This window comes from Opisthocomus hoazin, chromosome 5, assembly GCF_030867145.1.
Source record: "Opisthocomus hoazin isolate bOpiHoa1 chromosome 5, bOpiHoa1.hap1, whole genome shotgun sequence".
Lineage (NCBI taxonomy): Eukaryota > Metazoa > Chordata > Aves > Opisthocomiformes > Opisthocomidae > Opisthocomus > Opisthocomus hoazin.
Genome location: NC_134418.1, coordinates 70,316,933 through 70,338,037, shown reverse-complemented (window position 1 = coordinate 70,338,037; position 21,105 = coordinate 70,316,933). Strand labels below are relative to the sequence as shown.

General features: G+C 39.8%; 1 protein-coding gene across 5 annotated transcripts in view; it reads left to right on the top strand.

The window, feature by feature from the left end:
- MARCHF1 (membrane associated ring-CH-type finger 1) overlaps window positions 1–21,105 on the top strand; it is a 248,518-nt gene that overhangs the window by 12,586 nt on the left and 214,827 nt on the right. Inside the window, exon 2 of one of the 5 annotated variants that reach the window (XM_075421658.1) lies at window positions 6,364–6,409. The exons of the other annotated variants lie outside the window; for them this stretch is intronic. The gene's annotated coding sequence lies outside the window, so the exon portion shown is untranslated. The remainder of the gene's footprint in view (window positions 1–6,363; window positions 6,410–21,105) is intronic. 5 annotated transcript variants of the gene reach the window in all.

Here is a 21,105-nt window from a genome sequence, read left to right as displayed (position 1 = left end):
AAGCATGAGGAATGAAACTGTAGGAAGGGGACGTGATATTCAGAGTCCAGGCTGGAAAGGTGACATACTGAAAAATAAAATAAGAATTGATCTGGCAGGACGTGATTCAGATGACGGTGCTAAAGAGGGCATGAGAAGGAGCTAGTGAAGAACAACATCAGCTCCACATCACCTGCGTGATTTGAGAGGGTGAAGGAGGGCAGGCAGGCAGGCATGCCCAACCAAATCCAGGAGTACAATCCGAGGTGCTAGTCTGATGGCAATTTGGGCAAAATGTCTCATTGATTGGAGTTCTTGGTCAGACGGGTGGTAAGACCTCGGCACTGTTACCTGCTTTGGCTATTACGTCAGACCCCAGTTGCTCTGCGGGTTTCTTGGATGTGTGTATGTATTACAACTGTGTGTAATACCTTTTTCTATTACTTTCTCCCCTCTCTCTGTAGAACCGCTGCTCAAAATTCTGATATGCAGCGGATAAATCAGAGCTGTATGACATTTTTATCTGTAGAGCTCTAGCCTCATGTTATTGCGCGTGGTGAATGCGGCAGGGATTACTAGGGGAGAAATGTTTTCTGTAGTCAGGCAACTAAATGTTACTTTGGAGATATGACTTATCCTTTTCTACCCATGTAGATGCTGTTTGATGCTGGTCATAGTATTTGCAGATGTGTATTTTCACTTGTATTTCTCTCCTTTTCTGGATGCCCAGTCTGAAAATCAAGATCTAATCTGCAGAAGAATTAGATGATTGCATCTGAAATTGAAGGAATTTCAGTGCTTGTTTGCTGTAGACACTGTGCCAGCTCTACCTGTTAGCATCTGGAGATCTTTCTGAGCCAGGTATCATGTCTATATATTTAGTAGCCTTCAGTATTATTCAGGAAAAGACATTACATTATAATGGATGCCTTTTGGTTTAGCAGATTGGTAAAAAAGAATTCTGCTCTCACTTTTAATAATTTAGCGTCTGACCTAGTTTCCTATTTACATATTCAAAGGGAGTGGTGTGAAGCTTACTCCAGTTCCCTTTCTGTTTTACTCTGCTACTTTCTACTATGGTCTCCATACAACCCTTGCAGCTATATGAATTTCACTTTTATTCCCTTGAAATAGTTATTATAAAGCTGGAGAGTTCTCCGTGCTTTAATATTGTGTTGGTTATGTGATTCCATAATGGTACTTTGAGCATTATGTTGTCTGTAATTCCTTGTGCAATCATCACAAGTCTTGCTGCATTACTTAAAAAAGCACAGGGAGAATGCAGATGCTTTACTGGAAATAGACAGCAGAATAGTCTGTCTCTTTTTCTTTCTCTCTCTTTTTTATTTTTTTTTTTTTTACCAAGTATCTTATTTTTCCATTTCACCTTTAGTTGACTAAGAAATGAAGCCTATTTTTGAATCTGTAAATTACAACTTTATGTCTCACCATCTCTACAGTAATTCTCTGAAATGTAGAAAACTTTGTTACTGCAAGGCCAATAAATTACACTCTTTTATGCTGACAAACTAGTAAGAATTGCGACAGATAATTTTGCTTTTGGGGCTATTAATAGGAAAGTTTCTTTATTTCACCAAGGAACAAATAATACAGCAGATATCTGAGAACATGATAATTAAAATTCTCTGAGGGGAAGGTTTCCTTTCTCAATGTTATAAAGAAAAAAAAGTAATAAAATGCTGTTTAAAGTATAATGAATATCCTGCGTGCTATTTACATCTCAGGATGATTTAAATCACTTGCAGAGGGGGGAAATACCAGGAAGTAAAACGGATGATGGCTTGCAAAATTGACAGAGAAACTAGGCAACTTCTGGCAGTGTTTAATTGACTGGGAGAGCAACAGTGAACATGACTGGATCCTTCAACTTTATAGAATTAGAAATGGAGTGACAGTTAACATCCAACCAGCTAAAAGCTGCTCATTGTTAAGACCTTTTATCTTTATTGCTGTGGAACACAAAGGGATTAATAACATTTTGCAGTGACAAAATCTCTTATAGAAATAAATTCATTTATGTTAAGGTGCTGTGGAAGAACGTGTCCTATGCTTTCTTAAAGTATTCATAAAGTATTTTTCTAGGAAAAGATTTTTGAAAATAACTGAATAAGATTATAAGAAAAAGAACAAGGAGATAATTTGTGCTTATATGCCTGGGCTACAAGATGATGAGCTAAAACAAGATGTATCTTCCCCAAACAGGCACAGTTAACTTAGAATTCACAATCTTTTTTCCCTTTGATATTAAGAAAAAAAAATAAGTTGTGGTTATCCATTTCTCATTCTTTTTTTTTTTCTTGGTAGAATAATTTCTACAGCCTCTGTTGCATAAAATAGTGGTAAGCAATGCTTATTATAAGCTGAGAAGCTTAATGAAATATTTACAGGAACACTTAACTAACAGACATAACTTTTAAGATTTAACAGACCACCTGCTCAGTGACTGAAATAGAGCAATGCTGTTTTCAAAACTAGTGTAGTTATTCATGGCCAAGGAAACAGCCTGGGTAGACCTCCCAGAAAACAATTTTCTCATCCCATTAGTTCTTTTTAGCCTTTTAAAAAAAAGTTTACTTGAGAAATAATAAGGCTTCCAAAGGAAAAAAGAAGGATGGGGGTGAGGAGGAGACAAAAGAGGAGAAGAAAGAGAAAGTGGTGAAGACCGACAGCTTGGAGCAGCATCCAAGAACACTCTCTCAGTCTAGGAGATTCAAGGTCCAATCTTCGCCATCTCCACCTTATTCTAATCATTGGCTAGTTTAACACTATTCTTTTCTCCCTATATTCAGAGATGTCATTGCTCTGCCTTCAGTCCAGAAGCAACATAATACTGTGTTACTATGACTGTTATCCAACTTGCTGGCTCTCTTTCACAAGCGTGATTAGCAAAAATATAGCTTGTGCTGGTCCTGGAGCAGTTTGTGTGTACTCATCCATGTAGATATCTTTTGTGTACTGGAGAGGCACGTGCTAAACTGAAGTAAGCCTCACCCATTGTTGTGATCGGAAATATCACCAGCTTAACTGCTGGCGTTTTCCTTCCAGCTGTAGAAATCTAGGAGCAGACAGGCATGTCAAAAGATTTTTGACTATATCTGTTCAAGCAAGGACTTTATCTGAATGAAACAGATACATCTTTCAAGTATAACATCAGATAGTGATTAAATGCAACATTTTGTCTTGCAGGGATGAAGGTTTCCTGTCAGACATAGTTACTACATATCCATTTTTGCATTTAAAATTGTTTTCAAGTTTGTTCAGTCTGTGGCGGTGGCATGGCCTATCCTCTGTGCTAGTGTCTAGAATGAGATGAGATCTGTGGAGTTACAAGCTCATGCTGTTTCGATAGCTTTCATATGTTAACACATACCCATTTCTTTATAAGTTCACCTACTCGAACAGGCAGTGAGGAGAAGACTGTAGAGGAGCTTCAAAATCTGAATTGTCATGTGGGTTGGAAAGAGCCCAAAGAATGAAAATATCCAAATATACACCCTTAACAAATTAACCATTAAGCAATAGATGTGGGATTACAAACGAACTTACAAATTCTTATCCTAACTCCTACTAGCCAATTCTGTTGTGAACATGAAAAAATATTTTTTTTCCTGCAAAATGAAAGGAATTCTTCTCTAGTGGACCTGAGAAGGTTGATTTTTTTTTTCATAGGTGAGGAATATAAAGTATCCTCCCACTAGATCAATTGTATTTTATGCTGAAGCAACAAAGAACATGCTTTCCACTTTTTCAATATGATGATATTTATCCCTGCTATCATATAGCTACTATGTTAGTACCACATGTAGTAGTAACCACTGGGGACAGGGTATCTGTCCTACTCTGCAGGAGTGCACAAATCTCATTTGGTGCTGTGAATGGCGACTGTTTCTCTTGGTGGACAATTGTATCATCCTCACCAGACAAACACACCAAGTCTTCCTCAGCTTTGAGGCTGATGTCGGCAGGCACAAGCACCACACAGCTTGCAGGACATGATTTGAATATTTACTGTCTTGAACTTCATGATGCTGAAAAAGTGAATATTTTGCCACAGCGCTCATTACTACAGTGTCAAGCAAGATCTGGTTTTGACAATGTTCAAGCTGAACTAACTTCCTGCTTATTTTTGGGACGGTATTCAAAATTTTAGAAATCAAACCATTTTCTCTGGCTTTCAGTCAGCATTTTAAGCTTAGGCTTTGTATTTTGTCCTGTAACAAATGTTACAAGGATTGCAGAACTGGCAGGTACTGCAAGTACTCCGAAATAACAAATAGAGGCCTTTTCAGCTAGCAAAACACTTGACAATTGTGAGCTTTTCTGCCGGGAAACATTGCTGGCATCCAATTAAGGAATTTTCTGTAACAAGAATGCCCTGAATAGTTTTATATCTGGGTTGGAAATTGTTTTATTGACTCAATACCTTGTAAAGACAGCCATAACAAATGGTTACTTTAGAGTTTTTTCGGAAAGCCTAACTGGAGCTGCTGCTGTAGTCACCTTTCTGGACGTGTTTACTTGCTGGAGGATTTGAGAATCAGTTTGATGTTCGGCGTGACTGACTTCTGCCTTGATTCTCTATTTTATCTTTCTCAAGTTATAGTGACTCGGAAGATGTCATCTTCCTTCAGTCTAAGTCCTCTTTCTTAATTTTGTTAGTTTATGTACTGCATAGTAGTAGTACATATTAATTCATTGTATTTGTTGTGAACTTGAGTTCTCTGTTAGTGGAAAGCATTAAATGTGAAGTTTGTTAGCCTTTGGAAGTATGTGTAGTTGATAAACAGTTGTTGAACAGCTGCCAAAACCCTTTGCTTTAGGGAAAAGGTTTACCTACCTGCATATCAATATCGGTACTGTGGAAAGTCCTGAGCACATAGCACACTCTCTGGCTCATGGCCTAAATCAGGACAGAGGAGAAAAATACTGTAAAGGCAGGAAGTAAAAGTATTCTTTATGAGGAAAATTGTCAGCTGTTATCCATAAAGGTACGGTGCATTTGTGTTTAATTACCCCTTGGAAACATTCCTGTATGGTACATTGTCGCAGTGAAAGACTAAAGCCTAAGATTTATGGGATAACGGAGAACCGTATTTGCAGATGGACATCCAGAAAATAAGATTAAAATAAGCTCAGGTGATGTCCAGCTCTCAGTCCTTGAGGCTGGCTCGAGATCAGTGTTTCAAGTTACAAGCGGAGGTCGCCGCAGTGGGATACAGTGGAGTGTGCAGTGGTGTGGGAGCCGGATAGGCAGGAAAGGCCCAGGCAGCAGGCCATGGAGAGTGGGGGTGAGCACGTGTGGTTGTCTCTACAGCAGGCCTCACTTCTGTCTTTACACATTGCAGATGGCAAACATCATGTTTTTAGCAAGTTTAGCTGTAAAGTTCCATTCTTCTTTGTTAAGCGAAAATATGCTTGGTAGGCTCTGTTGTACTGCTGTTATATTTTCAACAATTCTGAAATGTGTCTTCAAATAATATTTTATTGTGGCATAGTTAACACTTTAATAAAACGGAAAGTGCTTAATGGAATTTTTTTAAGTCCTGTTGCCAATTTCCATTGGATATTGCATTTTACAATTTATGCAAAATACAACAATCTCCATTGCCTGTGGAATCAACCCACACTTGATTTTTAAAACTGGTTTCGGTTCTTGAGGAAGGGACCAGATAGTCAGAACTAGAAACTGAGCTCTTTAATTACCATAGAACATAGTGACACAACTACAAGTTTCTACAAGGACCACCAGGCACCTCAGTTCTTTAGGACTAGCTGCATGCGTTGAGAGATTAGTTTTTGATGGTTGTCAGCTTTTGGCTTCTTTGGGATTTCCTGGAATGACAGTTTGTGATAGCTTGTCTTGCCTTTGCTAAACCCTTTATAGAGATCTGTAATAGAAACATTAGGGTTGATATGAATGATGTAGGAATGCAAAAGTGTGTTTAACCACTAGGAGCAGCAGCAGAAGCGTTAAAATAAAGGCCTGTATTGATAATGAAGAACAACTCTCCAAGGATGCAGCTCTCAGGACACTATTCCCAGTGGTAAGATTGAGGAATGTGCTATTTATGTCAAGACCAGAACGCTTACCCTCTGAAAGAGCAGATGACTTGTCAGTGGAAGCTTGTTGTATGTACCATTTCTTTTCCTGCTTGCCCAACAGAAAAACAGATGATAGACTATATGTATTCCAAATGAAGAAAAACAGAGTAGGAAACTACCTGGCCTAAGATTTGGGGAGGCTGAGGTGAGTAGGGTTCTGGTGTGGAGGACCACCCCACAGTGGCTACTGACTCCTAAAGGCTGTGAGGATCCATCTAAAAACTAATTTGTTGTCCCTCTTGTATTTTTTGTCACATACAGGTGATCCTGGCCAAACTGCTTGGGCAGACATGTCACTTGTGTGTAGGTGAGTGTGAAACTGTGAATGAATGAGATCTTTGGAAGGATGAGTATGTGTGGGATATTTGCAAACGAATATCTTTCCCTTTCATAAGGTCTGATGTAGAAGTTTGCTACAGTAACTTTCCCTATGCTGTCTAATCCTTACTCGGTTTATCCTGAAATTAAACCACTGTCTGGTCATTGATGGGAACAGGCTTCAGTTTCTTTACTAACGTGAGAACTGCTGGTAGGGTTAGGAGGTGTCAAAGGAAGAAATGGGCGAAAACAATTTATGGTTTGGAAAAGTCTTGTGTGACACCAGAATACTAAAATTTAAACCATAAATTGGGAACAGGACAGAGGGGAAGGAAAAAGACTGAACAGTGTCTGTTACTGAGTATCTTGTATTAAATAGGCAATTTATTTTTAAAACAGATACTTTTATTTTTTATTGCAATATATAATCATTACCACTAATATTAAATGAATAAAATTAATTTTTAAAATTGAGAATGATATCAATAGATCAATGTAATATAATTCTAGTATATTATTTAATTATATTTTGTTATTAATTGTTTTTAATACAGACATTTTTGAATTGGTATACAGGATCTCTAAAGGTACCAGCATCCTTTGATGTGATTAAAAAACCTTTGGAGTGCAGGAGGCTGTTTGACCTTTGTCCTCCTTGGCCATTTCAGTACCCAAATGTGGCATTATCACTGTCAGGTTCCCTCTTTTCTCAAGAGGTGTGTTATCACTGATGCTACCTTCAGAGTAGATAATAAGCAGGAAATATGGAGAATAAATAGGGGGCAGCAAGAAGAAACTATGTTTATAGAGTTCAGACAGTTATGTCAGGAACAAGCCTGGTGTGCAAGAGGCATTTTGCAAGCCAGGAGAGTAGCCGTATGGCACACGCTGTATTTTTGTGAACTATGTTTTTGGATTGAAAAATGTAAGCATCGAAATAAACGTTTGTACTTACGTACTTGAGCAAGCCTTATGTTCCATATATGTTCAGACTTATGCAACAAACCAGTGGGAAAGACTGTGTAAGAGACAAGTATATGTACTGTCTAGCAGTTTTTGTTTAGGTTATTTATAATGTGTAAAGCAGTTTGCCGTTTACATGTTGTTTGTTTTGTATGCTTGTGTAATGTTTAGTAGACTGTAACATGGTGCTTTTTGTGCCTGGAACCTGTTGTTTTCCAGGACCTTGTATGTAGTGTAGTTAACTCCCCAGACTGGAAGTGGGAAATTCTTGGATGTGCTTCGTTGTAAGAGCTATGCAGAACATTAGCAAGAGTAGAAGGAGAAACAGCAGAGTACCTGATTGCTTCCATGTGTCCCTACAGCTTGGCTGGGGAAGAACCTCTCTTGATAAATCGAGGAACACTTAAACCCCAAAACTTTCCCTATCTTTTTCTCTATTGGAAGCCTTTAAAGTAATTCTGAGCTTTTGTTTCGGCTTTATTTGGGAAAAAAACTAATTGTAGTTCATTAAACTTCATGGATAATGATACTGGGTTTCAGACAGACCTAATTTTTCTTACAACATCTTTTCCCAAATATTTATGTAGCAAACCTGTGGTTTGTTCTGTAATGTGCTCTTTCTGGAGTTATACATCTGGAAGACAGTGCTATAATTTCACTATATTAATACTTTATTTGGATTTTATCTTGCATAGAGATGGTTTGGAGTTCCTAATTGCTGAGGAGGAGTGCAGCTGAATCAATGTGCTAGGAATAGCAAGAAAATAATGCCTAATTTCATGCTTGCAGAAGTGGTGCCTCAGGTGAAATGGTTGCCTTAAACTTGCCTGTTGAGGGAAGCGGTGTGTTAGAAGCATTGACCTCTGACTTAAACCTAGAACTAAAATCTGTCTAATGAAAAACTGCCAGAAATGAAAGGTCATACAAAATGCAATGAACTTTTTAACTCCTCAAAAAGGGTTTCTCAAAGTAATGTAAATTCCCTGTCGATTTGCCTAACCAGATCAACACTTCTGTTACTGTTGACTGAACGCAGTTTTACTTTTATTCATAGTCTCCATGCAAATATTAAATTTCTAAGCAGAATATGACATATGGATACAGTGCAGCCTAAACAAACAGTGTGTTTGATTCCTTGTGACATGTGTCAAATTGGGTCAAAAATTTTTTTCATCCCAAATCAATTCAGTAACAGCTGACCTTGGATATATTATTTTCCTTCCTGTTTCTTAGCAACAGGAAACTTTTCTGCAGGATGACTATTTAATATCCTAATCTGTTTTAGAAGCTTTTATACCTAAGGAGGAACAGATGGTCTAAGGAAATTTTATTTGTAGCAGTAGAGATAGGGAGTATCTATAGATTATTTTTCCTTATTTTATACCCTATTGTCCTGCACTTACAATTACATAATATCTCCTTGATGGTAGCTAAAAACTAATGTCAGGAGCAGAGCATAAAAAGAGCAGTGTTCAGATGCTACAGGTTTCTCTTTTCTATGCATGATGCAAGGAAGCAGTTATATGTGTGCTCTTACAGTTGTGATTGCATTCCTTATACAAAGTGTGAGAATATGTATAATTGTATTCTCTAAATGTTGATCTGTATCTGAGTAAATGAAGAAGGCATCATCTACAATGTAATTTTGTTCTCTGGCATTTGCTTACTCTCTCACTCTCGAAATCTGTCATGTGAAGTGGTTTTCTTTCTCCTTTGTTCTGGATTCCTAAGGTTCTTTATATTTCAGCGAGAAGAATCTTTGTTGAAAGGTGATTTTTATGTGACTTGGTGCTCACATAAAATGTAAGTTAAGTCATTAAGGACACTGAAATGTGGAGCTCTGAAACACTATGTTGTGACTATTTTATTATTGTCCCAATGAAGAAATAATTCTATTGTTTATTCTCCTGGTGGCATGAAACTTCTTATTTCCAAAGAAGTAGGATGAATGCTTATAGGAGGTTTGGTGGTCTGGATTTTTCTACATGAATTAAAAGTTAGTACATGAGCCTTGATTCTGACTTTATTACAGCCACCTGCAAAGGAGAGAATGAGAACCTATTCTTTTCTATTTCTTTCTCAACGTGGTGAAAGTGCCTTTCCTTCCTAGCTTCTGAAGTTCTTCACGCAGAGAGGTACCTCCCCTCCATCACTTAGTTGCTGTCTTAAGAATCATACTGTAATCATACTCATAAATGCCTGACAGTGAAATCATCTGCTTTTCTGTGCTTTGTAGTTTATTGTGGAGACAGTTCTTGATGTCTAAGTCCCAATTAGCAGGTAGAGACATGACATCACTTTGGTGAAGAGCACAGCAGTAGTGTGTGTGTGTGCATATATATGTTTAAAAACAAATGACACATTCATCACTATGATGTGGGTCTTTTGGTGAATCATCTGGTATATTTTTTTTCTCCTTATTGACCTATGTCATAGTTCATTTATTATCAGTGAGTACCAAAATTGTATAAACTGTAGATGAGCTTGTTTTTGATAACCTAACAGACCTGTTGCCTGGCCCACTCTTGAAGTGTCATCGCTTATCATCAGTTACCACTTATCGTTCAAAGTGAAATGTGCTTAGTGGCCTTTGTTAGAGCTCTTTTAGCTGCGTAGTGTGATACGAGGCTGTCTCCCACCGTGAAAGCTCCTCGACATCTTTTGTCCCTGTTGTCATATTTGCATATTGTGTGCTACCTTGTGTTAGGAGCTACCCTAGAAATATTTCTTTCTGCAACTTCTGCTTGTTGCAAGCAAAGAAAATGTCAACTTTGCTTAGTTCCATGAAGTAAAATTTGCCTGATGTCCCCCATCTTTAGATTAAATATTTTTAAATGAAACTGTAGTGTGGTGCTTTACTATCTTTTTCACCTTCAGAGAGGAGCTCTTCCATTTGGTTGTGCCTCTCTTTCTTGTATTTTAATTATATGGTTGGGCTGAATGAAACCTGGAGGGTGTTTTTTTTTTTGACATATTCCACCCCATTCCCATCTGCCATTCCCAGATCTGGCAGAAAAATTAATTTGAAGCTTAAAACAGGCTCACCCTCTAGGAACAATAAAATGCTTATCTTAGGAATGTTTTGTGTCTCCCAGTGAAGCCTTCTAACCCTTGAGTCTGTTCTAAGTCAAACGTGCTGATGGCATGTCCGATCTGGAGGAGAATGAGGTATGTTTTGAAAATCATTAAGGTGGCTATAGGGAGTCTCCTAAGAGAAGCAGGAAAGAAGGTAAGAAAAGGTGAAAGTGAGAAATCGTTTCTTTTCATTATTCTTCTTTCTGTAATCTTTCCCATTATCTTTAAAAAGGAGGGATAGGAAAAGAGATGAGACCATGGCTTTTAGTAGGTACTTAATCTGATGTTAAAAATGGAATATAAGCTTTGGTTCTTGAAATCCTGCATGGGAAATGGCCACATGTCTGCCTGAATAAATGAATTGCATGGTGCATTATCTTGCTTCTCTGTCTTTTTGTCTTTCTGAGAGGTTGCTCATTAATAAGAAGGTAAGGTTATGAATCTCTAGACTCTGTTGTTATATCTGGATCTTTAATGCAGAAATTATCAACAAACTGTATTTTTGTTGTTTTTTTGTATGACTAGGGAGATCAGTCTATGAGGAAAGAACTCTTCGTTGTTAAGGGATTGTTCTCACAAGGCACATATGTGAACTTTGAGGGCTTGGAGAAGTAAAAATCAAAGGATTTTTTTTTTTCTTTTTTGAGGAAAAAAGCCTCCCCTAATTTTTTTACTGAGTTACAACTCTTTACGAGTGCTTTAATCCGTGATACTCAAAGCACATCTGGATAGTGCGAGTGGCAGAGTGCGTCTGCTCATCTGTTATGTGGCTATTCAGTAACGGACCTCAGTATTGTTTAATTAGATTGCAGCAGTTACTGAGGGAGTTCAGGGTTCTGAGTGGTTCAAGCTGCATAGTAGGTGAGAATTTACTTTGATCTCTGAGGATTGTAAGAACTGACTACTAATGAAATCAAGTCTATAACTATTTTTCAAAAACTAACTTGTTGCTGGGACAGGTGGTGGAGTTTTTTTCGTGTGGTGTTTTTTATTTTTTTTGTAAAGAAGCAAATTTGAGCTATTTTGTTAGACTTGACAGAAGGTGTGAGTGTACTTGAGTTCTGAACTATGTAGGAGAACAAACCCTGATCACTTAACTGTCCACCACAGTCTACTACTTACTGTTGCACCAGACTCTAATCATGTCTCTCTGAGGCACAAGGTAAGTCTTTGATGGCACAGAGTCCTCATTGCACAAAATCGGGACACGTTGTGACAAATGATGTACATGCTCTCACCTGTTGGCTCACTAAACTTCAGTTCCTCCTTTTCCTTTTGCTTTTCCGTTCCTCCTCTTTCTGGTCTGGCTGAGTCAATAAAAACAAACAAGAAAACCCCAAACAGCAAATAAACAAAAAAGGCAACCCCAAAAAATCCCACAACTCCCACTCCCCAAAAAAACACAACCCACCAAGCAAAACTCCCTGCCAAAAAACAGAAGAAATAAAATGCCCAAAGCTTATTATGAGTTCTGCTCTTTAGTATTATGATAAATTCTAAATTAAGAGAGAGCTGCTGCATTAGATTGACAGTTTAAGCTATAGCAGTTTATAATCTCAGAATAATCAGATCAAAATGCTAAAGACAGGGAGAACATGGATTGATATCACTGCAGTGTCTAGAGCACATAAATTTTCTTTTCATGCATTATATTGCTCTTTAAACATTATAATTCATAAGGTGGCCCTTTCTTATTTTGCTTATTTTAGATTTCTTAATCAGGAATATAACCTACTCCCACTGTCCTCTATAAAAATAACCTGATGGCGTCACAGTTCACTTCATTTGAAAAGCTGGATACCATATGTAATCCATTGTAATATAACTCATCTGTCATATTCACTTCTACTAACATACCTTGCCGTCTGTTAACCGGGTCTCGATAGATGTCATCATTAATGGAATTTAGGATTCTTAATTCACGGCTCAACTTTTGGTATCAAGTAGACAGCACTTACCTTGGTCTTGTTGAGTGTTTCATCCAGGAAGAGCAAATATAATAGTAGTGATAACAACAACAATAATGGAAAGAAAGACCCACTTTATTGATGCAGGTATTTTTTTGCTGAATTCAAGTTGTGTATGTTCTACATTATTTGAACTCAGTGCAAGTGAATGCTGTTATATCAAGCTGTTTGTTATACCAATTGTTTCATAATTTGGTTTTAAAATCGCCTCCTCCATTCTTTGTTTCATTCTTGCATCACTAACTTATTTCTCTATTATCATCATCTAATGTAATGTGGTCTTTTCTTTTATGAACGTTTGTGATTTTTTTCTTGTTGTTCAATCTCGAATTTAGCAAATCATGAATTCTTTGCATGTACTCGTGCCACGAGTATTATATATATATTATCCTTCAATAATCTGCATTCAGTTTTTTATTTTTCCTCCTTGGGAGGAGGGCAAATCCAGTGCATCTGACGACTTTTTTCTGTTTGGCTGTCATATTACAACAGTTGCTCAGCTATCTTCTTTGAACACCCACAACAGTAAAAATGCTTTAATTTTTTTTTAAATATGTCAGAATTCACACATACCCACGCAGAAACTTAGAGTATGGTGTATCATCTAATCATTCTTCTCAGTTTTGCTCCAACTTCCCTGAGATTGTTCCTCTCTCCTTTCACTTTTCTGTGAATATTGGTGGAAGGGATATGAAGATAAATGTATAGGTTCTTGGCTTGTGGTAGCACTTGATCTGTGGCCCTCCTGGGATACTGGCCAATACAGAATTTGTTACACTCTTCACATCAAAAAAACTTAAGAATGTTTGGGATAGTCCAAATTTTTTATTGAGTAACTTTTTCCTCACAGCATTATGAAGTTCTTTGTGAAGCCTACAGAATATGTGAGAAACACATATGAAGAAATGTCATAGAATCATAAAGTCATTCAAGTTGAAAGATGCCTGTGGTGGGCTGACATCCGCCAAGAGCCAAACACCACCACAGCATCTTGCTCACTCCCGTCTCCCATGGGATGGGGAGAAAATAAAAGGAACACGAGCATACTCATGGACTGAGATAATGATAGTTTAATAAGAAAAGTAAGAGACTGATGCTTAAGAAAAGCAAAAAAAAAAAAATTCATTCACTAATTCCTTTAGGCAGATATCCAACCACTTCCTGGAAAGCAGGGTGTCCGCGTGCATAGTGAACACCATAGCCATCAATGTCTTCCCTTCCTCCTCCTTTTCCTGAACTTTTATTTCTGAGCATGACATGATATGGTACGGTCAGTATGGGTCAGCTGTCCTGGTTGTACCCCCATCCAGACTCTTAATCACCCCAGCCTACTGGCTTGATGCTCTGCTAGCAGAGTTCAGCAATCGTTAAAACATTGATGTGTTACCAACACTGTTTTAGCCAGCGATATAAAGCGCAGCACCATAAAGGCTGCTCTGAAGAGAGTTAAACCCATCCCAGCCAGACCTAGTACAATCTCCACCCATTATTTCATACCATTTCTGTACCATCTGGAATTGATCTGGAGCAGGGCTGGTTTTGAAGATACGTGGGCTGCTCTGGACCTTGTCCACTTGTTCTGGGTATTTTCAAGAGTGAAGATTCCCCAGTCTTTCTGCGAAACCTGTTTCAGTGAACAATTTCTGTATGAACAGTTTGTGTGAACAATTTTTTTCCTTTTATCTAGTCTGAATTTCCCTTGTTTCAGTTTACAGCCATTGCCTCTCATCTTTTTGCTGTGCATTTCCAAGCAAGTCTGGCTCTCTTTTTAAATAGTTGAATCTAGCAATATGATCTCTCTTTAGCTTTCTCCTTTAGAGGCTGAAGAGACCCAGTCCTCTCAGCCACTCCTTATACATCCCATGCCAGAGCCCCAAACCATCTTCTTGGCTCTCCACTGTACCAATATGTCTTACGCTAGGGAGCATAAAATGGAATACAGTACTCAAGATGTGGTCTTCCAGATGTGGATTAGAGTAAAAATTTCCCTCTGCTTGCTGGTTCCATTGTAGTTAGTGCTGTCGAGTACACCCTTAGCATTCTGTTTCTGCAAGGGTGCATTTTTGACTTATATTCTCATTGTCCACAAGACCCTGCATGGCCTTCTGCGCCAAGCTCATTTCTGATCAGTTAGCTCCCACACTGGACTACTGCATGGGCCTCTTCTGTCCAAGTTATAGTATTTTGCATTGTCTTTCATTGATTTTTCTTGATCTGTCAGTGCATTTCTTCAGTCAGTTGTGATCCCTCTGAAGCACAACCATGTCCCCCAGTGTAAGAACCCCTCCTCTCAATTACCAGTCAACTTGCTGAGATACATTCAACCCATCATCAAGGCTGTTAATGAAGATGTTAAATATAGGATCAGAGAATATCTCAAGCTGGAAGGGACCCATAAAGATCATCAGGTCCAACTCCTACTCCTCGCAGGACTAACTGAAATTAAACTGCATGACTAAGAGCATCGTCCAGACACTCCTTGAACTCTGACTGTGTTGGTGCCGTGACCACTTCCCTAGGGAGCCTGTTCCAGTGACTGACCACCCTCTCAGTGAAGAATCTTTTCCTGATGTCCAATCTGAACCTCAATCCTTCATTCCATTTCCTCGTGTCCTGTTGCTGGTCACCAGAGAGAGGAGATGTTTTAGTGATACTACTCATTCCATGATCGTAGGGTCAACAATTTGAAGGGACTGTGAGGAAGTTGACTACTGAGATTTGCAGACTGTGTTGCTGCTCAAATGCAACCTATCACAAAACAAATGGTAACTTAAAGGTTTAGTTGTCATTGGAGTTTCATTTGTAATCAAAGGGTTAGAATTTCTAAGTTGTCAGTACTCATTCTTTTGGGGGATAATGAATGCTTGGGGAAAAAGCTGAGTAATGGTAACGTGGAGACTAGCAAGAGGAGGAAGAGGGCTACTAAAACCTGACAACAATGGAACATTTCCTTTGGATTTTTGGATATACTCCTCATTTGTTACCTGAGCTTTAGTAAATCTCTGTGCTTATAATGGTTCTGTTGCATTTGTTTTATTTATTTTGCCCAAAGTCAGCACAGGTGCAAGCATTTCTGTAAAATATCTAGGTTCCACCTGAACAGATTCAGTTTATACCTAGGTAAGACACCCAGAGACAGCACTTGTTTTGCTGATTCCAGGTCGGATAGAACACTAGAATAGGATAAGACAGTTACAGTAAAACACCTGCAAGATTTAATTTTCTAAATGTTACATCAAATTTGATTTAATCACTGGCAAAATCAGCTAAACTTTGATTATGCCCTTTTAAACATAACAAAAAATATTTTTGGAATGTTTTCTTAATTTCTTCAGCATTTTTATTAAACCATGTGTGTATAAGTACTTTTCCTCCTTTATGTCACTTAAGAAACACTCTGCTATAGCAGTGGATGAAATTGATGACTTAGTCTTTGAAATAACAAGTATAACCGAAAATTTAATCAGTAGAGAGGTGCTATTTCTTTATTCAGAGAATTTATTAGTGTGTATTTCAACACTTTGTCATTTATGACTTGGTTTTGGTTTTTTTTTTCCTTTTTGTAATTAACAGTTTCTAAAGCAGAGACATCATCTTTCTTTTAGTAATTCAAAAAGACTTATTCAGTGGGTTTGCTCTGCTCTCAGGCCCTTGGAGATCCTAACTCAAGGCACTAAGAGAGATTTTTCGGAAGTACCAAAGCTAATTAAAAGCACACAACCAGTTGAAAGTTGATGGGCATTTTCCTAAATCAAGATAATTTAGATGTTCATTTGACTTTTATGCCTAATATATAGCTGAAAATTCTGCAAAGACTTGGTTAGCATTACTGCTGCTTAAAGAGTGGAAATCATGAGCAGAATTAATACTGGTAGGTATTTAATAACGTCCACAAATATTTCTGTAGGAGAAGCTATACAAAGTGTGAAGTGGTGGAAAGATGTTCAGGTGCAATGTTGTCTGTAAATCTCTCAGTCTTTCATTTATGTCTGCTATGTACTTTAATGGAAATCTGTTAAGAGAAAACAGCAACACTGTATTTAACTTGTGTATTTGTACTCTGACACAAAATGCTTATATTAATTTTGGGTTATGCAGCTGTAATATGTAAGATTTACTATCCCCAAGTATATTTTGCTTTCCTTACAAATGGCTTCAATTCTAGACATTGAGTCATAATTGACCTGATGACTTCTTTCATTGCTGTTGTGGAACAAATGGGTGGGAAGAGCATACGTCAGCTTTGACAGTACTCCACTTGTGCACTGTTGATTGCTATGACACCTTGTTGAAAGGTCGAGAACTTTTTTGTCTCCACCTTATTTTTAAACTAGAAATGTCTTCCTGAAGATGATATTTCTTGTCAAGTCGTAGCAATAGTATGAAGTTGCCATATGTGTATGCAATTCATTTTAGATACCATTTGATTTCTAAATGGTTGGTCAGTGAATGCCATAATCATGTTTCGGATGCTTGGTAAGTGCTGTGAAACTTTCACGCTTCTCTTCATATGCATCCTAAATTATAGAGTAAATTTCTTCTTGGTCCATCTGTTTGCTAAAGGACTGATGAACCTGTGAATCTAGAATTTAGTGGAAACCAGCTGACAAATAATGATAACACGTATTTTTGTTTATGTATGTACAAAATTCAACTTGACTTTGACTCAAAATACTAGCAGCTTTTCCAAAATCTTGTAATGAGTGAAGCAAACCTTGGTTTCTGTAAGCTCGTCACATAGATCTTAAGCTGTTTCCCCACATTGCCTCTATCCTTCCTTTATACACCAAAACTGGGGGGGGGGGGGAACTCCGCAGCTCATGCCAAAGAAAACCTCCAAAAGAAGCCTGCCACGTCTAATCAGTTTTTTCCTCTTCCCTCTTCTCTACTTATTTCTTTTCTTCCATGTGTTCAGTAGTGAGAACTACTGCACTTTATATTTTTCTTTGCTTTTTGTCTTCACTGTCTCTACCTTGCAGTCTGTAAAGTGAGAGAGTCCAAGCTTATTTCCTCACACTGCTAATTCCTTTCCTTGAAATTTTATTGGCTTTCCACTAATAGTATTAGACATACTCCCACTTTCTTCTGTGTGTATTCCTCAGAATTCATTCTGCGTGATTTATTTTATTTTATTCTATTTTTTAAAGGTTATTTGATGCCTTGAGTTATGAAACACAAGTCTTCTGTTCAGTAAACCTACCAAAATGTTTTTGCTGTGTGGAGATGCATTTCATTGGTTAATATATTGGAGGGATTTTCTGCAATGAAAAATTTTTCTTGTTTGTTCTTCGTCTGTTGGGAAACATTGCACTGACTCCTTTTGCACTTCCTAGCTTTCCGAGCACTTGTGCCAAGGCCTGCTGTAATTTTCCGTGAATATTACAATTTGAATACAGAGAGTTGTCAAACATATGACTAATCTTTGCTTGCAACATTTCTGTTGTGTTTTGGCATTCAGACAGACTTCTTTTTCTTATGCATGTAAAGTGATATATCTAAGTCCGCAGTATTGTCATTTTGCAGCAACCTTGTTTTTGGAACAATTTGGATTTTCTGACTATAACTCATGAGACAGTTGTTTGACTTTTTGGTTTTTTCTCTGTGCCCCCCTTCCACTACTCATTTATCACAAGTTTTAGTGCAGAAGCAGGTAACTTCATCAAGCTACAGTTTCCTAGAATCTTGAGATTGCTCTTTGAATACTTGGACATGTTTTGTGTGTGTTCTGCACAACATATGAAAACATGAGGCATAAACTCATTCAAAGCAGAATGGAATAAATGATTGTACTCCAATATTACCGCTCCACCGGGTGTGGGAAAGGAGGCTTTGAAGGAAACTATTTGTCTTTGAGATTGCAAAAGAAGGAACAAGTTAAAGGCTGGTGTTCATGTGAGTGGAAGATACAGAATCACAGAATCACAGAATGGTAGGGGTTGGAAGGGACCTCTGTGGGTCATCTAGTCCAACCCTCCTGCCGAAGCAGGGTCACCTACAGCAGGCTGCACAGTACCTTGTCCAGGCGGGTCTTGAATATCTCCAGAGAAGGAGACTCCACAACCTCCCTGGGCAGCCTGTTCCAGTGCTCTGTCACCCTCAGAGGGAAGAAGTTCTTCCTCATGTTCAGACGGAACTTCCTGTGCTTCAGTTTGTGCCCATTGCCCCTTGTCCTGTCACTGGGCACCACTGAAAAGAGCTTGGCCCCATCCTGCTGACACCCACCCTTCAGATATTTGTAAGTATATATTAGGTCCCCTCTCAGCCTTCTCTTCTTCAGGCTGAACAAGCCCAGCTCCCTCAGCCTCTCCTCGTAGGAGATGCTCCAGTCCCCTCACCATCCTTGCAGCCCTCCGCTGGACTCTCTCCAGTAGCTCCTCATCTTTCTTGAAGTGGGGAGCCCAGAACTGGACAGAGTACTCCAGATGAGGCCTCACCAGGGCAGTGTAGAGGAGGAGGAGAACCTCCTTCGACCTGCTGGCCACACTTTTCTTGACGCACCCCAGGATCCCATTGGCCTTCTTGGCAGCCAGGGCACACTGCTGGCTCATGGTTAACCTGTCGTCCACCAGGACACCCAGGTCCCTCTCCACAGAGCTGCTCTCCAGCAGGTCCACCCCAAGCCTGTACTGGTGCATGGGGTTGTTCCTCCCCAGGTGCAGGATCCTGCATTTGCCTTTGTTGAACCTCATCAGGTTCCTCTCTGCCCAACTTTCCAGCCTATCCAGGTGATGCTGAATGGCAGCACAGCCTTCTGGTGTGCCTACCACACCTCCCAGTTTGGTGTCGTCAGCAAACTTGCTGAGGGTACATTCTAACTCTTCATCCAGGTCGTTGATGAAGAAGTTAAGCAAGACTGGGCCCAGTACTGACCCCTGGGGGACACCACTGGTTACCAGCCTCCAACTAGACTCAGCGCCGCTGATGACAACCCTCTGAGTTCTGCCATTCAGCCAGTTCTCAATCCACTTCACCAACCACTCATCCAGCCCACACTTCCTGAGCTTCCCTAGGAGGATATCATTGGAGACTGTGTCGAAAGCCTTGCTGAAGTCGAGGTAGACAACATCCACGGCTCTCCCTTCGTCTACCCAGCCAGTCATGTCATCGTACAAAGCGATTAGATTGGTCAGGCATGATTTCCCCTTGGTGAATCCATGCTGACTACTCCTAACAACCTTCTTTTCTTCCACTTGCTTGATAATGGCCTCCAGGATAAGCTGCTCCATCACCTTTCCCGGGATGGAGGTGAGGCTGACCGTCCTGTAGTTCCCTGGGTCCTCCTTCTTGCCCTTTTTGAAGATTGGAGTGACATTGGCCTTTCTCCAGTCCTCGGGCACCTCTCCTGTCCTCCAGGACCTCTCAAAGATGATGGAGAGTGGCTCAGCAATGACATCCGCCAGCTCTCTCAGCACTCATGGGTGCATTCCATCGGGGCCCATGGATTTGTGGACGTCCAGATCGCTTAAGCGATCCCTCACACAGTCCTCCTCGACCAAGGGAAAGTCGTCCTCTCTGTAGGCTTCTTCTCTTACCTCCGGGGCCTGGGATTCCTGAGGGCCAGTCTTAGCACTGAAGACTGAAGCAAAGAAGGCATTCAGTAGCTCTGCCTTCTCCGCATCCCCCGTCACCAGGACACCCGCCTCATTCAGCAGCGGCCCCACATTGTCCCTAGCCTTCCTTTTGCTGCTGATGTAGTTGAAGAAGCCCTTCTTGTTGTTTTTGACATCCCTTGCCAGCTTTCAATTCCAGGTGGGCCTTGGCCTTCCTCGTCGCATCCCTGCATGCTCTCACCACGTTCCTGTACTCTTCCCAAGTGGCCTGCCCCTCTTTCCACATTCCATGGACCTTTGTCTTCCACCTGATCTCCGCTAGAAGCTCCTTGTTTAACCATGCAGGTCTCCTGCCTCCTTTGCTCCATTTCTTTTTCAGGGGGATGCATTGCTCCTGTGCATTGAAGAAGTGTTGTTTAAAGAGAAACCAGCACTCATGGACGCCCCTGCCTTCGAGAGCTCTGGCCCACGGGGTTCCTTCCAGTAGCTCCTTGAAAAGGGCAAAGTCAGCCCTCCTGAGGTCCAGGGTTTTGATCCTGCTTATCGCCCTGCTTCCTCCACGCAGGATCCTGAACTCGACCATTTCATGGTCACTGCAGCCGAGTCCACCTCCAACCTTCACGTCCTCCACCAGTCCCTCCTTGTTTGTTAATACAGGGTCCAGCAGCGCGCCTTTCCTTGTTGGTTCCTCCACCACTTGCATCAGAAAGTTATCATCGATGCTCTGTAGGAACCTCCTGGATTGCACCTGCCTAGCTGTGTGGTCTTCCCAGCTGATGTCAGGGTAGTTGAAGTCCCCCATGAGAACCAGGGCCTGTGACTGTGAGGCTGCTTGCAGCCTATTAACATTGCCAACTGCAAACTCATGAAGTTATTAATGTATCACTAGAAAATACTAATGTAATACCTGAAGAGGTTCCCACTATTCTGTAAGTCATTTGCTTTAATGGAAAACTGTTAATAATTCTTTTTGACCAGTTGTGAAGTCCTAGTCCTTTCCCTCAGCAAAATCTTTCCTCGTTCATTTCTACAAGTATGTAGCAGCTCTTCTCTTCCTCTGCAGAGGAAGGTTCACTACTACTATAGGGGCTACAAGATGTGTTTTTACTTGGATTGTTTAGAGACAGGGA